The 16,007-nt window shown below is 41.9% G+C and overlaps 1 long non-coding RNA gene across 4 annotated transcripts in view; it reads right to left on the bottom strand.

Annotated features, from left to right (window-relative positions):
• Positions 1-16,007, bottom strand: part of LOC140717319 (uncharacterized) — a 136,795-nt gene that overhangs the window by 108,010 nt on the left and 12,778 nt on the right. For 3 of the 4 annotated variants that reach the window (XR_012096515.1, XR_012096517.1, XR_012096518.1), the window contains exon 2: positions 13,968-14,085. The exons of the other annotated variant lie outside the window; for it this stretch is intronic. This is a non-coding gene — a long non-coding RNA (uncharacterized lncRNA). The remainder of the gene's footprint in view (positions 1-13,967; positions 14,086-16,007) is intronic. 4 annotated transcript variants of the gene reach the window in all.

The following is a 16,007-nucleotide window of genomic DNA, read 5'->3' as shown; positions in this document are numbered from 1 at the left end:
TAGGAGAGAGGGAAGGAGGAGGGGACCCAGGGGGATGAAGTAGACAGCTGAGAAGCCAGATTGTGGAATACAGAAAGAGTGGTGGGAGAGGGGGAAATAGATATTCATACTATCAGGTTGGAGGCTACCCAGATGGAATATAAGGTGCTGTGATGAGGCTGGTCAGATAATGACCATAAGATATAGAAACAGAATTAGGCCATTTGGTTCACCTCATCGAGTCTGTTCCATCATTTCATTGTGACTGATCCATTTTCCCACTCAGCCCCAATCTCCTGCCTTCTCATTTCACCCTGACTAATCAAGAATCTATCAATCTCTGCCTTAAATATACCCAATGACTTGGCCTCCACAGCTGCCTGTGGCAACAAATTCCATAGATTCATCACTCTCTGACTAAAGAAATTCCTCCTCATCTCCATTCTAAAGGACGCCCCTCCATTCTGAGGCTCTGTCCTCTGATCTTAGACTTTCCCACCATAGGAAACATCCTCTCCACATCTATAATATTGGAACATTCCAGCATTTGATAGGTTGTAGTGAGGTCACCCCTTATTCTTTTGAATTCCAGTAAGTACAGGCCCAGAGCCATCAAATGCTCTTCATATGACAAGCCTTTCAATCTCAGAATCATTTTTGTGAACTTCCTTTGAACACTTTCTGATGTCACACATCCTTTCTTAGATAAGGGGACCAAAACTGCTCACAATACTTCAAGCAAGGGCTCATTCGTGCCTTATAAATCTTCAACATGCCATCCTTGCTTTTATATTCTAGTCCTCTTGAAATGAATGCCAACATCACATTTGCCTCCTCAGCACCGACTCAACCTGCAAATTAACCTGTAAGGAATCCAGCATAAGGACTCCCAAGTACCTCAGATTTCTTCTACCAAAGTGCATGGCCACATGCTTCCTGACATTGTATTCCATCTGTCATTTCTTTGCCCATTCTCCTAATCTGTCTAAATCTTTCTGTAGCCTCTCTACTTCCTCAGAGCTACCTATTCCTCCACCTATCTTTGTATCGTCCACATATTTGGCACAAATCCATCAATTCCATCATCCAAATTATTGAAATATAATGTAAAAAGAAGTGGTCCCAAGTGAGGCCCCTTGGAAGACCACTAGTCACCAGAAAAGGCTCCCTTTATTCTCAGTTAACTTAAATTGCTCATTACAAAGAGCTGGCATCAAATTATACTGGCCCTCTGTAATTCAATGGACTGTAGTATCATCAAATTATACCAGTCTCTGTAATTCAATTACTGTATCCGGATTAGTATTGAATTACACCAGCTCTCTGCAAATCAAAAGTCTGGAGTAGTATTGAACTATATCGGCTACCTGTAACTCATGGTCCTGAATTGCATTGAATTATACCACACCTCTGTAACTCAAAGGCTCAGAGTATCATTTAATTTAACTGTCTCTCTATAATTCAGTGGTCTGCTGTAGCATTGAATTATACCAGCTCTCTGTAACTCAATAGTCTGGAATTGCATAAATTATACCAGCTTTCTGTGATACACTGTTCCAGAGTGCCATTGAATTATACTCACTCTCTGTAAATCATTTGCCTTGAGTAGCATCAAATTATACCTCCTCTCCCTAACTCAATTGTCTGGAGCACAATTGAACTGAGTAGCATTGAATTTTACTAGTTTGCTGTAGCTCAGTGATCCAAAGTATCATTATTAAAAATGCGAGAAATTCTGCTGATGCTGGAAATCCAAAGCAACACACACAATGCTGGAGGAAATTAGCAGGTCAGGAGTATCGACAGAAATGAAGAAAAGGTCGATGTTTCAGCACTGGAAAGAAAGATAGATAGATAGATAGATACTTTATTCATCCCCATGGGGAAATTCAACTTTTTTCCAATGTCCCATACACTTGTTGTAGCAAAACTAATTGCATACAATACTTAACTCAGTAAAAAATATGATATGCATCTAAATCACTATCTCAAAAAGCATTAATAATAGCTTTTAAAAAGTTCTTAAGTCCTGGCGGTAGAATTGTAAAGCCTAATGGCATTGGGGAGTATTGACCTCTTCATCCTGTCTGAGGAGCATTGCATCGATAGTAACCTGTCGCTGAAACTGCTTCTCTGTCTCTGGATGGTGCTATGTAGAGTATGTTCAGAGTTATCCATAATTGACCGTAGCCTACTCAGCGCCCTTCGCTCAGCTACCGATGTTAAACTCTCCAGTACTTTGCCCAGGACAGAGCCCGCCTTCCTTACCAGCTTATTAAGACGTGAGGCGTCCCTCTTCTTAATGCTTCCTCCCCAACACGCCACCACAAAGAAGAGGGCGCTCTCCACAACTGACCTATAGAACATCTTCAGCATCTCACTACAGACATTGAATGACGCCAACCTTCTTAGGAAGTACAGTCGACTCTGTGCCTTCCTGCACAAGGCATCTGTGTTGGCAGTCCAGTCTAGCTTCTCATCTAACTGTACTCCCAGATACTTGTAGGTCTTAACCTGCTCCACACATTCTCCATTAATGATCACTGGCTCCATAGGAGGCCTAGATCTCCTAAAGTCCACCACCATCTCCTTGGTCTTGGTGATATTGAGACGCAGGTAGTTTGAGTTGCACCATATCACAAAGTCCTGTATCAGTTTCCTATACTCCTCCTCCTGTCCATTCCTGACACACCCCACTATGGCCGTGTCATCAGCGAACTTCTGCACATGGCAGGACTCCGAGTTATATTGGAAGTCTGATGTGTACAGGGTGAACATGGAACAGGGTGAAAGGGGGAATATGCTAGAATAAAAATGTGAAGGGAGGGGAAGGAGGATAGCTTGAAGCTGATAGGTGAAGCCAGGTGGGTAGGACAGGTAAAGGGCAGCATGGAATGAATCTGATAGGAGAGGAGAATGAAATATTAGAGAAAGGGGAGAAGGGGAATCAGGTAGGAGTAGTGATAGGCAGCTGAGAAAAGTTAAGAGGTTAGAGTAGAGAATAGAAGAAGAAAGGAGGGAGAAGGAAACTTTTTTGTACTGGAAGGAGAAATTGATACTCGTGCCATCAGGTTGGCCAAACAGAATATAATGTGTTTTTCCTCTACCCTGAAGATGACGTCGTCATGGCACAAAAGGAGCATATGGACCAACGTAGCAGAATAGGAATAGGAATTGGAATTAATATGTTTTGTCACTGGGAAGTTTATCTTTATGCAGATAGAGTGGAGGTTCTCAACAAAGTGGTGTCCCAATTTATGCCAGGTCATTAAATGTCTCATTACAGAGATCTGGCATCAAGTCATACCACACTCTTTAACTCAATAGTCTGGTGTAGAATTAAATGATACCCGCTCTGTAATTCAATGGTCTGGAGTAGCATTAAATTATACCACCTCAATGTAATTCAATATTCCGGAGTAGCAACATATTTTACTAGCTCTGTGTCATTCACTTATCCAGAGTGGCATTGAATTATACAAGTTCTCTGTAACACAATGGTCTGGAGTAGCATTGAATTATATTGGCTCTCTATAGCTCATTGGTCCAGAGTTTCATCAAATTATAAACACAAGAGGTTCTCCAGATGCTGGAAATCAAAAGCAACACATACAAAATGCTGGAGGAACTCAGCAGGTCAAACAGCAACTGCGGAAATTAATAAACAGCCAATGTTTCTGGCCGAGACACCTCTTCAGGAGTGGAAAGGAAGGGGGAAGATGCCAAAATAAAAAAAGTGGGGGAGGGGAAGGAGTATAGCTAGAAGGTGATAGGTGAAGCCAGGCGGGTAGGAAAGATAAAGGGCTGGAGAGCACTGTATGTGATAGGACAGTGGTATAGACTCCAGGAGTAAGGGAACAAGGAGTAGACCGGGGGAGGTGATAAGAAGGTGAGAAACAGTAAGAGGCCAGAATGGGAAATAGAAGAAAGTGGGGGTGGGGGGGGGGGGAGAAAACATTTAACTGGAAGGAGAAATCGATGTTCATGCCCTTGGGTTGGAGACTAACCAGAGGGAGTATAAGGTGACAAATGCAAGAAAATTTGCAAATGGTGGAAATCCAAAGCAACATACATAAAATGCTGGAGGAAATGAGCAGGCCAGGCAGCATTAATGGAAAAGAGTAATTAGTCGATGTTTTGAGCCAAGACCCTTCATCAGGTCTGGAAAAGAAGATGAAGTCAGAGTAAGAAGGTGGGGGAGGGGAGGAAGAAGTACAGTGTGATAGGTAATAGGTGATGGGGGGGGTGAAGTAAAGGCTGGGAAGTTTATTGGTGAAAGGGATACAGGACTGGAGAAGGGGGAATATTACAGGAAAGGATAGAAGACCATGGAAGAAGGGGAAGGGCAGCAGAGGGAGGTGGTGGGCAGGTAAGAAGAGAAGCTTTGAGAGTGAAACAAGAATGAGGGAATGGTGAACGAGGTAAGTGAAGAGGGCATGCGACTACCGGAATTTCGAGAAATCGACTTTCATGCCATCAGGTTGGAGGCTACCCACACGAAATATAAGGTGTTGCGCCTCCAACCTGAGTATGGCCTCATCGTGGCAGTAGAGGAGGCCATGGATTGACATATCGGAATGGAACTGGGAAGTAGAATTGAAATGGGTAGCCATCCAGAAATCCCGCTTCTTGTGACTAACGGAGCGAAGGGGCTCGATGAAGCGGTCTCGGGAGAGCGATGCCGGTGTACGTTTGGAGCATGGACTGTTCCACGTAGCCGACGAAAAGGCCTAGCGAGTGCACATGGCTACAGCTTGGGTTTGAAGGAGGTGAGAGAAGCCGAGGGAGAAATTGTTGAGGGTGAGGACCAGTTCCGCCAGACGGAGGAGAGCGGTAGTGGAGGGGAACTCGTTGACTCTGTTCTCCAGAAAGAAGCGGCGAGCTTTAAGGCCCTCCTTATAGGAGTATAGAGACTGGGAATAAAGTGTTGCTCTTCCATCCTAACGGTGGTCTCATCATGACGCAAAAGGAGGTCATGGAATGACATGTCGGAACGGGAGCAGGAACGGGAATTGGAATTAAAATGCTTTGACCCCGGGAAGTTCCGTTTTTAGCGGATGGAGCAGAGGTGCTCGACGAAGCGGTCCTCTGATTTACGACGGGTAATTAAATTACTCGTTATAGAGAATCAAATTATTTCGACTCTCTGGAGTTCAATGGTTCGGAATAACGTTGAGTTATACTGGCTCTCTATAACTCAATGGTCCGCAGTAGTATTGAATTATACCGGCTCTGGGTTAGTCAATGGTCCGGCGTAATTCTGATTTTCTCCGGCTCTTTGTAACTAAGTGCTCCAGAGTACTAATAAATTATTTATTTATCGTTTATTTATTGAGATACAGCGCGGAATAAGCCCTTCCGGCCCATCGAGCCATGCCACCCAGAAACCTCCAATTTAACCCTAGCGTAATCATGGGGCAACCAACCGGTCCGTCTTTGGACTGTGGGAGGAAACCGGAGCACACGGAGGAAACTCACGTGGTCACGGGGAGAAAGTACAATCTCCTTATAAGCAATGGCGGGAATTGAACCCGGGTCGTTGTGCTAACCACTACGCTACCGAGCCGCCCAAAGTTTACACCGGTCTCTGTATGTAAATAAACTGCATGGTATTAAATTATATCAGCTCTCTGTAACTCAGTGGTCTGGAGTAACGTTGAATTATACCGACTCTCAGTAACTCCGTGATACGAATCATGCCAGCAATTTAATAGTGTCGATCAGCATTGAATTATAACGGCCCACTGTAACACAAATATCGGAGTAACACTGAAATATACTGGCTCTCTGTAAAACTCGATGGTCTGGAGTAGCATTCAATTATACCAACGCTCTGTAACTCAATAGACTAGAGAAGCAGTGAATTACACCAGCTCTCTGTAATTCAATGATCTGGAGTAGTATTGAATTCTACTGGCTACCCGTTTCTCAATGGTCCTGAATCGCGTTGAATTATACTGACCCTCTATAACTAAAGCGTACAAAGTAGTTTGAATTATACTGGCACTCTGTAGTTTAATGGTCCGAAGTACTTGAATTAATCCAGCTCTCTGTAACACAATGGATTTGAAGAGCATTGAATTTGAGTAGCATCTCTCTGTAATTACAGTTTATTGTCCATCTGTGATTAAATGGTCCGCAGTGGCATTGAATTATACCGGCTCACGGTAACTCATTAGTCTGAATTACACCAGCAATCTGTAATTCAACAGTATGGAATAGCATTGAGTTATACCAGCTTTCTATATCTCAATGGTCTTGAATAGCATTGAATTATACCGACCTTCTGTATCTAAATGGTCCGAAGCAGCACCGAGTTTTACCAACTCTATGAAACTCAATAATCTGGACTAGCATCGAATTATACCAGCTCTCTGAAACCAAGTACTCTGGAGGGACATTGCTTGTTGCTTGTAACTGTTTGGGTCGGAGTAGCATTGATTTATAATGGTAATATGTAATTCAATAGTCTGGAGTAGTATTGAATTATATCAGCTCTCTGTAACTCAATGATCCGGAGTAGCATAAAGGCTGTCTGTAACTCAGTAATCTGGGTGGTTTTGAATTATACAACCTCGCTGTTCCTCAGTTGACTGGACTAGCATAGAATAATAGCAGCTGTGTTTGACTCAATTGCATTGAAGTACTGTATATCCGCTCTCTGTAATACAATACAATGTTCTGGAACAGCATTGAATTATATCGGCTCTCTGTAACTCAGTGGTCCGGACTATCATTATACCGACTCTTTGTAACTAAGTTGTGTAGACTAGAGCAACCTTGAATGGTTTGGAGCAGCGTGGAGTTATACCGGCACTCCATTACTTAATGGTCCCGAGTACTTGAATTAAACCAGCTGTCTATAACACAATAGACTGGAGTAGCATTGAATTATCCCATCTCTCTGAAATTAAATGGTCCGGAGTGGCATTGAATTATGCCGACCCTCAACAACTCATTACTCTGAATTGTACCAGAAATGTGTAATTATCCGCAGTGTGGAATACCGTTGAGTTATACCGGCTCTCTGTATCTAAATGGTTCGAAGCAGCCATGACTTTTACCAGCCCTATGAAACTCAATAGCCTAGACTAGCATCCCCCTCCCTCCTCTCCCTACCCCCACTTGCTCCTGCAAAAGCTTACAGTCCCCTCCAGCCAGCCTCCAAACTACAGTGGAGCTTCCAGAGATCATGGTTGGGAGTTGGGAGTTGCATTGAATTACACCAGCTCCCTGCAATTCAGTGGAACCGAGTAGTATTGAATTATACCAGCTCTGGAATAGCATCAGATTATATCTGCATTCTGTAATTCAATGATCTGGAGTAGACTCAAATTATACCGGCCGGCTCTCTGTAACTTAGTAGACTGAAGTACCATTGAATTATAACTGCTCTCCATATCTTAATGGTCCGGAGTAGCATTCAATTACATTAGCTCTCTTTAAATAAATAATTAGGAGAAACATCGATTTCACCGCCTCACTGTAATTCAGTAGTCCAGAATTGCATTGATTGATACAGGCTCTTAGTAATTCAATAGCCTGAAGTAATGTCAAATTATACCGGCTGTCTGTAACTCAATAGGCTCGAGTAGCATTGAATTATACCAGCTCTCTGGCACTCAGAATTCTGGAGTAGCACTGTATTACAGTATACCAGCTCTCTGTAACGCAATTGTGTGGAATAGAATCGAATTATACCAGCTCTCTGTAACTTGATGCTCTCGAGTAGTATTGAATTACACTGGCTCTCCGTAACTCAATGATCCGGAGTAGTATTGATTTGTACTAGCTCCCTATCACTCAATGGTCCAGAGTGCCTTGAATTATACCTGCACTCTATAATTCAATGGCCGGAAGGAGCATTGGGTTCTACCGGCTCTCCGTAATTCAATAGTTACGAGTAGCATGGAATTGTATGGGCAATGTATAATTCAATGGTCTGGAATAGGTTTTGCAGTTTACCGGATGTCTGTTAATCAATGGTCTGGCGAAGCATTGAATTATACCGGCTGTCAGTAATTCAGTAGTCCGGATTAGCATTGCGTTATACTGCCCCGTGTAATTCAATGGCCTGGTGTAGAATTTAATTATACCGGCTCTCTGAAGTTCAGTGGTCCGGACGACCACATTTTAAAAGTCCAGAGTCAAAGTAAATTTTATTATGAAACTACATAATACAACCCTGACATTCGTTTTCCCGTGGGCATACTCAGGAAATCTATAGAAGAGTATCTGTAACAGGATCAATGAAAGAGCAACCAGAGTGCAGAAGACAACAGACTGTGCAAATGAGAAGGAAAGCGAATAGCAATAATTAACGAGAACATAAGGTAATGAGATAAAGAGTCCTTGAAAGTGAGATCATTGTTTGTGGTTACATTTCAATGATGGGGTAAGTGAGCCTGATTGTTGAGGAGCAGTATTGGTTCTTGAATCTGGGGGGTACAAGCTCTCAACAACATTATGGTCTGGAGTAGGATTAAATTATACTGACTCTCTGCAACTCAGTGGTCCAGAATAATACTGAATTACACCAGATTCCTGTAACTCACCATTTCAGAGTAGCAATGAATTATACTGTCTCTCTGTTAACTCAATGGTCTGGAGTAGCATTGAATTATATTGCCTCTCTGTAGTTCTATAGTCTGGAGTAATGTTGAATTATACCAAGCATGCGTAATTCAATACACTGGAATAGCCTTGAATTATATGAACTCTCTGTAACTCAGTGGCCCAGATTACACTTATTATCTTTACCTTTTATTCTTACAGCACATACAAGCTTCGTACTCTCAAAATTTCATATTTGAAGGCCTCCCACTTTCCAAGTACACCTTAGCTAGAAAACAGCCTGCTCCAATGCACGCAATGGAATCCTGATCATTTCTAATACCATCAAAATTAGCCTTCACAGACCTATATTTTTAATATAATATAAATATAAATATATATTTATGTTTTGAAACTGATGACATTGTGGTCACTGGATGCAAAGTGTTCCCCTACACAAACGTCTTTCACCTGCCCCGCCTCATTCCCTAATAGCTGATGCAGTATCACATATTTTCTCATTGGGAACTTCTACGAAGGAAACTTTCCTGAACACATTTAACAAAGTTGACAAATTTGGCATTTGACATGCACTTTAGTAGACCATTTTCTAAGTGGAGAGAAAATTCCAAAGTATGTGGTGCAAAGGGACTTGGGAGTCCTTGTGTAGGATTCCAGAAAGGGTTAACTTGCAGGTTGATTCAGTGGTGGAGAAGGCAAATGCAATGTTAACATTTGTTTCGAGAGGACTAGACTATAAAGGCAAAGGTTTAATGTTGAGGCTTTAAAGGCACTGGTGAGGCCTCAGTTAGAGTATTGTGAGCAGCTTTGGTCCCTTTATCTAAAAAAAAGATGTGCTGGCATTGGAGGGAATTCACAGGAGGTTCACAAAATGATTCTGCAATTGAAAGGCTTATCATATAAGGAGAGTTTAAAGGCCTGAACAGATTAGGTATGACAAAGTTATTTCCTGTGGTAGGGGATTCGAGGACAAAAGAACACGTCTTCAGGATTGAAGGACGTCCTTTTAGAACTGAGATGTGGAGAAATTACTTTATTTAGAGGGTAGTAAATCTGTGGAATTTGTTACCATGAGTGGCTCTGGAGGCCAAATTATTGGGTGTATTTAAGGCAGGGATAGATAGTTCTTGATTAGCCAGGGCATCAAAGGGTATGGGGTGAAAGCAGGGGAGTGGGGATGACTGGAAGAATTGGATCAGCCCATGATTGAATGGCGGAGCAGACTCGATGGGCCGAAAGGCCTACTTCTGCTCCTATATCTTATGGTCTTATGGAGAGTTTGATAGCTCTGGGCCTATACTCACTGGAATTGAATTGAACCCTATCGAATGGTGAAAGGCCTCAGTTGAGTGGATGGGGAGAGGATGTTTCCTACAGTGGGGAAGTCTAAGACCAGAGGATACAGTCTTAGATCAAGGTTCTGAGGTTCCAGCATGTTGGTCCAAGGCCTCCGCTCATGCCACAATGAGGCCACCCTCAGGGTGGAGGAACAACACCTCCAACTTGATGGCATGAATAGCGATTTCTCCCTCTCCTTCACCTAGGCTTCTATTTCCAACTCTGCTCCTAGATCTCAGAGTCTTATACTGGCTCTCCGTAACTCAATAGTTTGGAGTAGCTTTGAATTACTGTATTTTGCCTGTCTGTAATTCAATGGTCTGGAATAGCATTGGCTTTCTGCTGCTTGACCTTCTGGAATAGCATTGATTTATACCGACTTGCTGTAACTCAATGGACAGGTGCAGTACTGAATTATACTGGATTCCTGTAACTCAACCGTCTGGAGTAGTATTGAATTATACCGTCTCTCTCTAACTCAATGTTTTGGAGTAGCTTTGAACTATACTGGCTGTCTGTAAATCAGTGGTCCAGATTAGCATTGAATTATACAGCCTCTTTGAACTCAGTGGTTCAGATTACGCTGACTCACATACCTCAATGTTTTGGAGTAGCACAGAATTATACCAGCTCCCCGTAACTCAATGGTGTGAAGTAGTATTGAATTATACCGCATCTCTGTAATTCAATAGTCTGGTGTAGCACTGATTTTTTCTGGCTTTCTGTAACTGAATGGTGCAAGGTGGCATTGAATTTTATCGGCTTTCTGTAATTCAATAGACTGAAGTAGCATTGAATTTTATCATTTACTGTAATTCAATAGACTTGAGTATTGATGAATTATACAGGCTCTCTATAACCTAACGGTCTGGAATTGTTTTGTTGTTCCTCTCGTGACTTGCGGCACATCGGGCGGCAACCTTACCATTTCTTTAGCATTTCTCTGTTTTTTTTATGAGGCCAAGTTGCCAGCTCGATGCTCTACCCCGCGCGGATTGAAAGCGTGCAAGTCGGCCAGATTCAAACCTGAGACCACCTGCCTCGAAGTCTGGTATGGATGCCAATACACCACTGGCCAGCTTAATGGTCTGGAGTAGTATTGAATTATACTGGCCCTCTGTAACTCAATGGACTGGAGTATCATTGAATTATACCAGTTACTGTAACTTTGTGGTCTGGGGTGGCATTGAATTATAAACATGAGAAATTCTGCAGATGCTAGAAATCCAAAGCAACAGGTACAAAATGCTGGTGGAACTCAGCAGGTCAGGAAATGAATAAAGAGTTCATATTTTGATCAGAGACTCTTCTTCAGGACTGAAAGGGAGGGGGATGACACCAGAGTAAAAAGGTTGGGGAGGGAAGAGGGAAGAGGATAGTTAGAAGGTGATAGGTGAAGCAAAATGGTTTGGAAAAGTAAACGGCTGGAGGGGAATGAATCAGGAGAGTGGACCATAGGAAAAATGGTCCTATGATGAAGGAGGGGTTAAAGGGGAAGGTAATAGGCAGTGAGATGAGGGAAGGGGCCAGAGATGGAAATAGAAGCCGAGGTGAGGGAGAGGGAGAAATCGCTATTCGTGCCATCAAGTTGGAGGTGTTTTCCTCCACCCTGAGGGTGGCCTCATTGTGGCATGAGCGGAGGCCTTGGACCAACATGCTGGAAATGGAAAAATAATCAGAATTAAAATGTTTGGCCACTGGGAAGCTCAGCTTTTGGTGGATGAACCAGAGGTGCTTGACCAAGCCTTCCCTCAACTTACGACGGGTAATTAAATTACTCGTTACAGAGAGCTGACTTCACATTATACCAGCTTGCTGTAATGTAATGGTCCGGAGTAGCATTAAGTTATACCACCTATCTGTAATTCCATGATCTCGTGTAGCTTTGAATCTCCCTCACTGTGGTCCCATGTAGCATTGATTTATACTGACTGCCTGCAAAGTAATGGTCCAGAGTGGCATTGAATTACACTGGCCTTGTGTAATTCAATAGACTGGAATAGCATTGAATTAAACTGGCTGTTTATAATTCAGTGGTCTGGATTAGCATTAAATTATACTGGTTCCCTGTAACTCTGGTCCAGAGTAGCATTTAATTATACTGCTTCCTGTAACTGGAGTCCTGATGAAAGTTCTTGGTCTGAAACGCTGACTGTTTACTCTTTTCCATAGATGCTGCTGGTCTGCTGAGTCTCTCCAGCTTTTTGTGTGTGGTCTGGTGTAGAATTCAATTATCCCTACTCTCTATAGTTCAGTGGTCTGGAGTAGCACCATTTAGAAGTTCAAAGTCAAAGTAAATTTTTTATCAGAGTACATATATGTCACGATATTCAACCCTGAGATTTATTTTTCTGGGAGCATACTCAGCAAACCGATAGGCTAGTAACTATAACAGTAACAATGAAATATCAACCATAGTGCAGAAGACAATAAACTCTGCAAATGCAAAGAAAAATAAATAGCAATAAATTACCAGAACATGACATAATGAGGTAATGAGTCCTTGATCGTTGGTTGTGGGAACATTTCTACAATGGGGCGAGTGAAGTTGAGTGTAGTTATCGTCTTTTGTTCAAGAGCCTGATGGTTGTGGAGTAGTAACTATTCTTAAACCTGGTAGTGCGAGCTCTCTGTAACATTATGGTCTGGAGTAGTATTGGATTAATCTGCCTCTCTGTAATTCAGTGGTCCAGTGTAAAATTGATTTACACCAGGTTTGTAATTCAGTGGTCTGGAATAGCATCAAATTATAATTGAATTATACCGGCTCTCTGTAACCCAATGGTCCAAAGTAGTATTGAATTGTATGGCTATCTGTAATTCAATAGACTGGAGTAGTGTTGAATTATACCAGTTCTCTTGAACTCAATGAACTGGAGTAATATTGAAATATACCAGCTCCTGTAACTCATTGGTCCAGAGTAGCATTGAATTATACTGGCATTGTGAAACTCAATAATCTGGAGTAGCATGAAATTATACCAGCTCTCTGTAATTCAATATTCTGAAGTAGCTTCAAATTATACCACTCTCTTTAACTCAATAGATGGGAGGGGCATTGAATCATATCATTTCTCTGTAATTCTCTGCATTGACTTATACCATGGATATTAAATTTTTTTATATGTTTTTGAGAATTGGCCATCACTGCTCACACTGCAACTGCATGAGTTTCTTGCAGGTGCTCCAATTGCCTCCTTCATCCCAAAGACTCCTGGGTTGTTTGACTAATCGGATAATGTAAGTTTCCCTAAAGTGCAGGTGAGGGGTAAAATTTTGGGGGAATGAATGGAATTGTAAGGAGATTCAGAGTAAGAATCAACGTTATTATCACTCACTTACATGAAGTGAAATTTGTTGTTTTATAATATAAGAACAGTGCAAAGGCATAAAATTACTATAAATTACTAAAGCAGAGGAACAATGTGTTAGTGTTCATGGATTCATTGACCATTCAGAAATTTGATGGCAGAGGGGAAGAAGCTGTTGCTGAATTGTTGAGTGTGTGTCTTTAGGCTCCTGTACCTACTCTCCGATGGTAGTAACCAGAAAAGGCTATGTCCCAGATGGTGAAGGTCCTTAGTAATGGATACTGCCTTCTTGAAGCACTGCATCTTGAGGGTATCCTCAGTTATGGGGAGGTTATGCTGGAGATGGTGGAGCTGGCTGAGTCTACAACCTTCTACAGAATAAAATGGAGTCAGTGTAGAATTCAAAGTTCAAAAGTTCAATGTTCAAGGTAAATTTATTGTCAAAATACATATATGTCACCACATACAACCCTGAGATTCATTTTCTTGAGGTCATACTCAATAAATCAAATAAGCATAATAGAATCAATTAAAGATTGCACTTACAGGCCAGACAACCAGTGTGCAAAAGACAACAAACTGTGCAAATACAAAAGAAAAAAACAGAAGTAATAATTATAAATGAATAAGCAATAAATATTGAGGACATAAGATGAATGTACTCTCCACCACACATCAGCTGAAGTTTGTTAAAGTTTTAGATGCCATACTGAACCTTCACAAACACTAAGGAAGTAGAAGTGGTTTCATCGTAATCGCACTTACTTGTGTGGCCCAGGACAGATCCTTCGAATTGATAACACCGAGAAATTTAAAGTTGCAAACCCTCTCCACCTCTGATCCCCTGATGAGGACTGGCTCATGGACTTCCAGTTTCCTCCACCTGAAGTAAATAATTAGCTCCTTGGTCATTCTGAGATTCAGTGAGATGTTATTTTGGCACTACTCAGCCAGATTTTCAATCTCCCTCCTATATTCTGATTCATTGCCTCCTTTGATTCATTCAATAACAGTGGTGTCATCAGCAAACTTAAATGTGACATTGGAGTTGTGCTCAACCACACAGTCATAAGTGTAAAGCAAGTAGAGCAGGACATTGTTGTGCAAATGAATGTTTTGAATGTCAGTGCGTAAGTGATGGGCTGTATAGCTCTGTGAATCTGTGACTGCCACATCAGCTTTAATTGTCTGTCCTTCTTTGTCCTTGAATGTTAGAAGTCATTAAGGGTAATGACATGGAGCACATAAACTCACCTGGAAGTTCGAATGTCACCTGATATTAAACATTGGAACAGTAATTGCAGGAAACCGGATTGAACCTGTAGAGGTTTCAGTGTGAACATAATATATAACCAGCAAAAGGGATTAGAAACCTTGGAGGGGGTCACTCTGTGAAGCACCATTACTAGAAATTCCTGGCAATGGAAAAAGGAGGAAAAGGTAGAGGAGGAAGCAGAAAGCAGACCTGTTGAAGATTTGTTAGAAATTTTATCAAAACTGTTAACACTCAAACAACAAAGACAAAATTTTCTTTAGTTTTAACAATTTTTGTCTCTCCGTTCATGTTCAGGACTAAGGGCTGCCATCTTCTTACCCACGATTCCCCCCACCCCTCGCATGTATGCCTATTACAGGGAATGTGTGCATTCCAACTAAATGTTTACATCGCCCAAATGGACAGAATTCAATAATCTTCCATCATTTTTATGTCTATTGGAAAAAAGGAAAACATTTAATAATCAATTTAAATGTCCACTAGGATATGGGAATTAGTTCTAACCCTTGATGTTGATACTATTCTTAAGGCCTTGACTAAGTGCCTTCAGCAGCACAAGAGATGGTGCTCCCTTCTTTGTGAGACGGTCATCTAGTTGTTCCTTTGTAGCTGACCACAACATGTGATGAATTTTCTGTGATTGGATGTGTTCCTTAATTCTGCTCATCTCTAGCTGAACCCTCTTCTCTGTAACTGACGGTGGATTTGATGATATCAACAAAAGAGTGGTTGTCTGTGACACGTTATTTAAAGAGTGTTCTTCTTTGGGTCAGAATAGAGAGTGGTCAGATAAACAGTGTTGTCAATAGCTTTAGACCAAGGGTTTCTCCTGCCAGCATACTACATACAACTCTTCAGAACCTTTGACTGCAACACGGAGGTGAAAATCTTCCCTCTTCTCCCATCAGTACAATAAGATGTCCCCCTTGAGTACCCCCATCAGGAAGATTTCCAAGTGAGGCAATGAAGACAATGAGCCTCAGTGAGTCATCTTTTCCAAGCTTTTGAAACTTCAAGAGCACTTTTTTGATAGAATTTTGCACGCTATCTTGTTTGCCTCGTGTAAAGTTTGTATTGAAGCATTTTTGATGCTGGATGCCAGGTTGCAGTCATCCAACGTGATGTCAGGTCTTCTCTGTCTTGCCAACTCTAGAATCTGACCTACCTTTGACCTGAGTTGCTCAGCTCCAGCTTCAATGACGGCTGCATCCCGCTGTACGGCACGTGAGGAATCCATGCGGAGTGTCAGAAGATTCTTTACCTGGCCTTCCTTGATGCACGCCATGCTGAAGTATGTTTCCCAACCCGTTCACACCTTGCAGTGCCCTCTACAGCAGGTAGCTTGTTAGCCAGTACAAAGAGAAGGGTTGAATTCTGGACAGCACAAGCTGATAGGGGCTATAGCCATGTACATTGTGCATGGTATTCTTCGCCATAACGGCCCAGTCCAGGGCTGTGTTCCAATCATAGCCATTGCTCTTCTTTATCTTCAGCATTATTTCAGTAAGCATTTGATTGTGTCGCTGGAG

The sequence above is a fragment of the Hemitrygon akajei genome, chromosome 27 (assembly GCF_048418815.1).
Source record: "Hemitrygon akajei chromosome 27, sHemAka1.3, whole genome shotgun sequence".
Taxonomy (NCBI): domain Eukaryota; kingdom Metazoa; phylum Chordata; class Chondrichthyes; order Myliobatiformes; family Dasyatidae; genus Hemitrygon; species Hemitrygon akajei.
The sequence above is the reverse complement of the archived record's forward strand: the minus strand, read 5'-3'. Positions and strand labels throughout refer to the sequence as shown.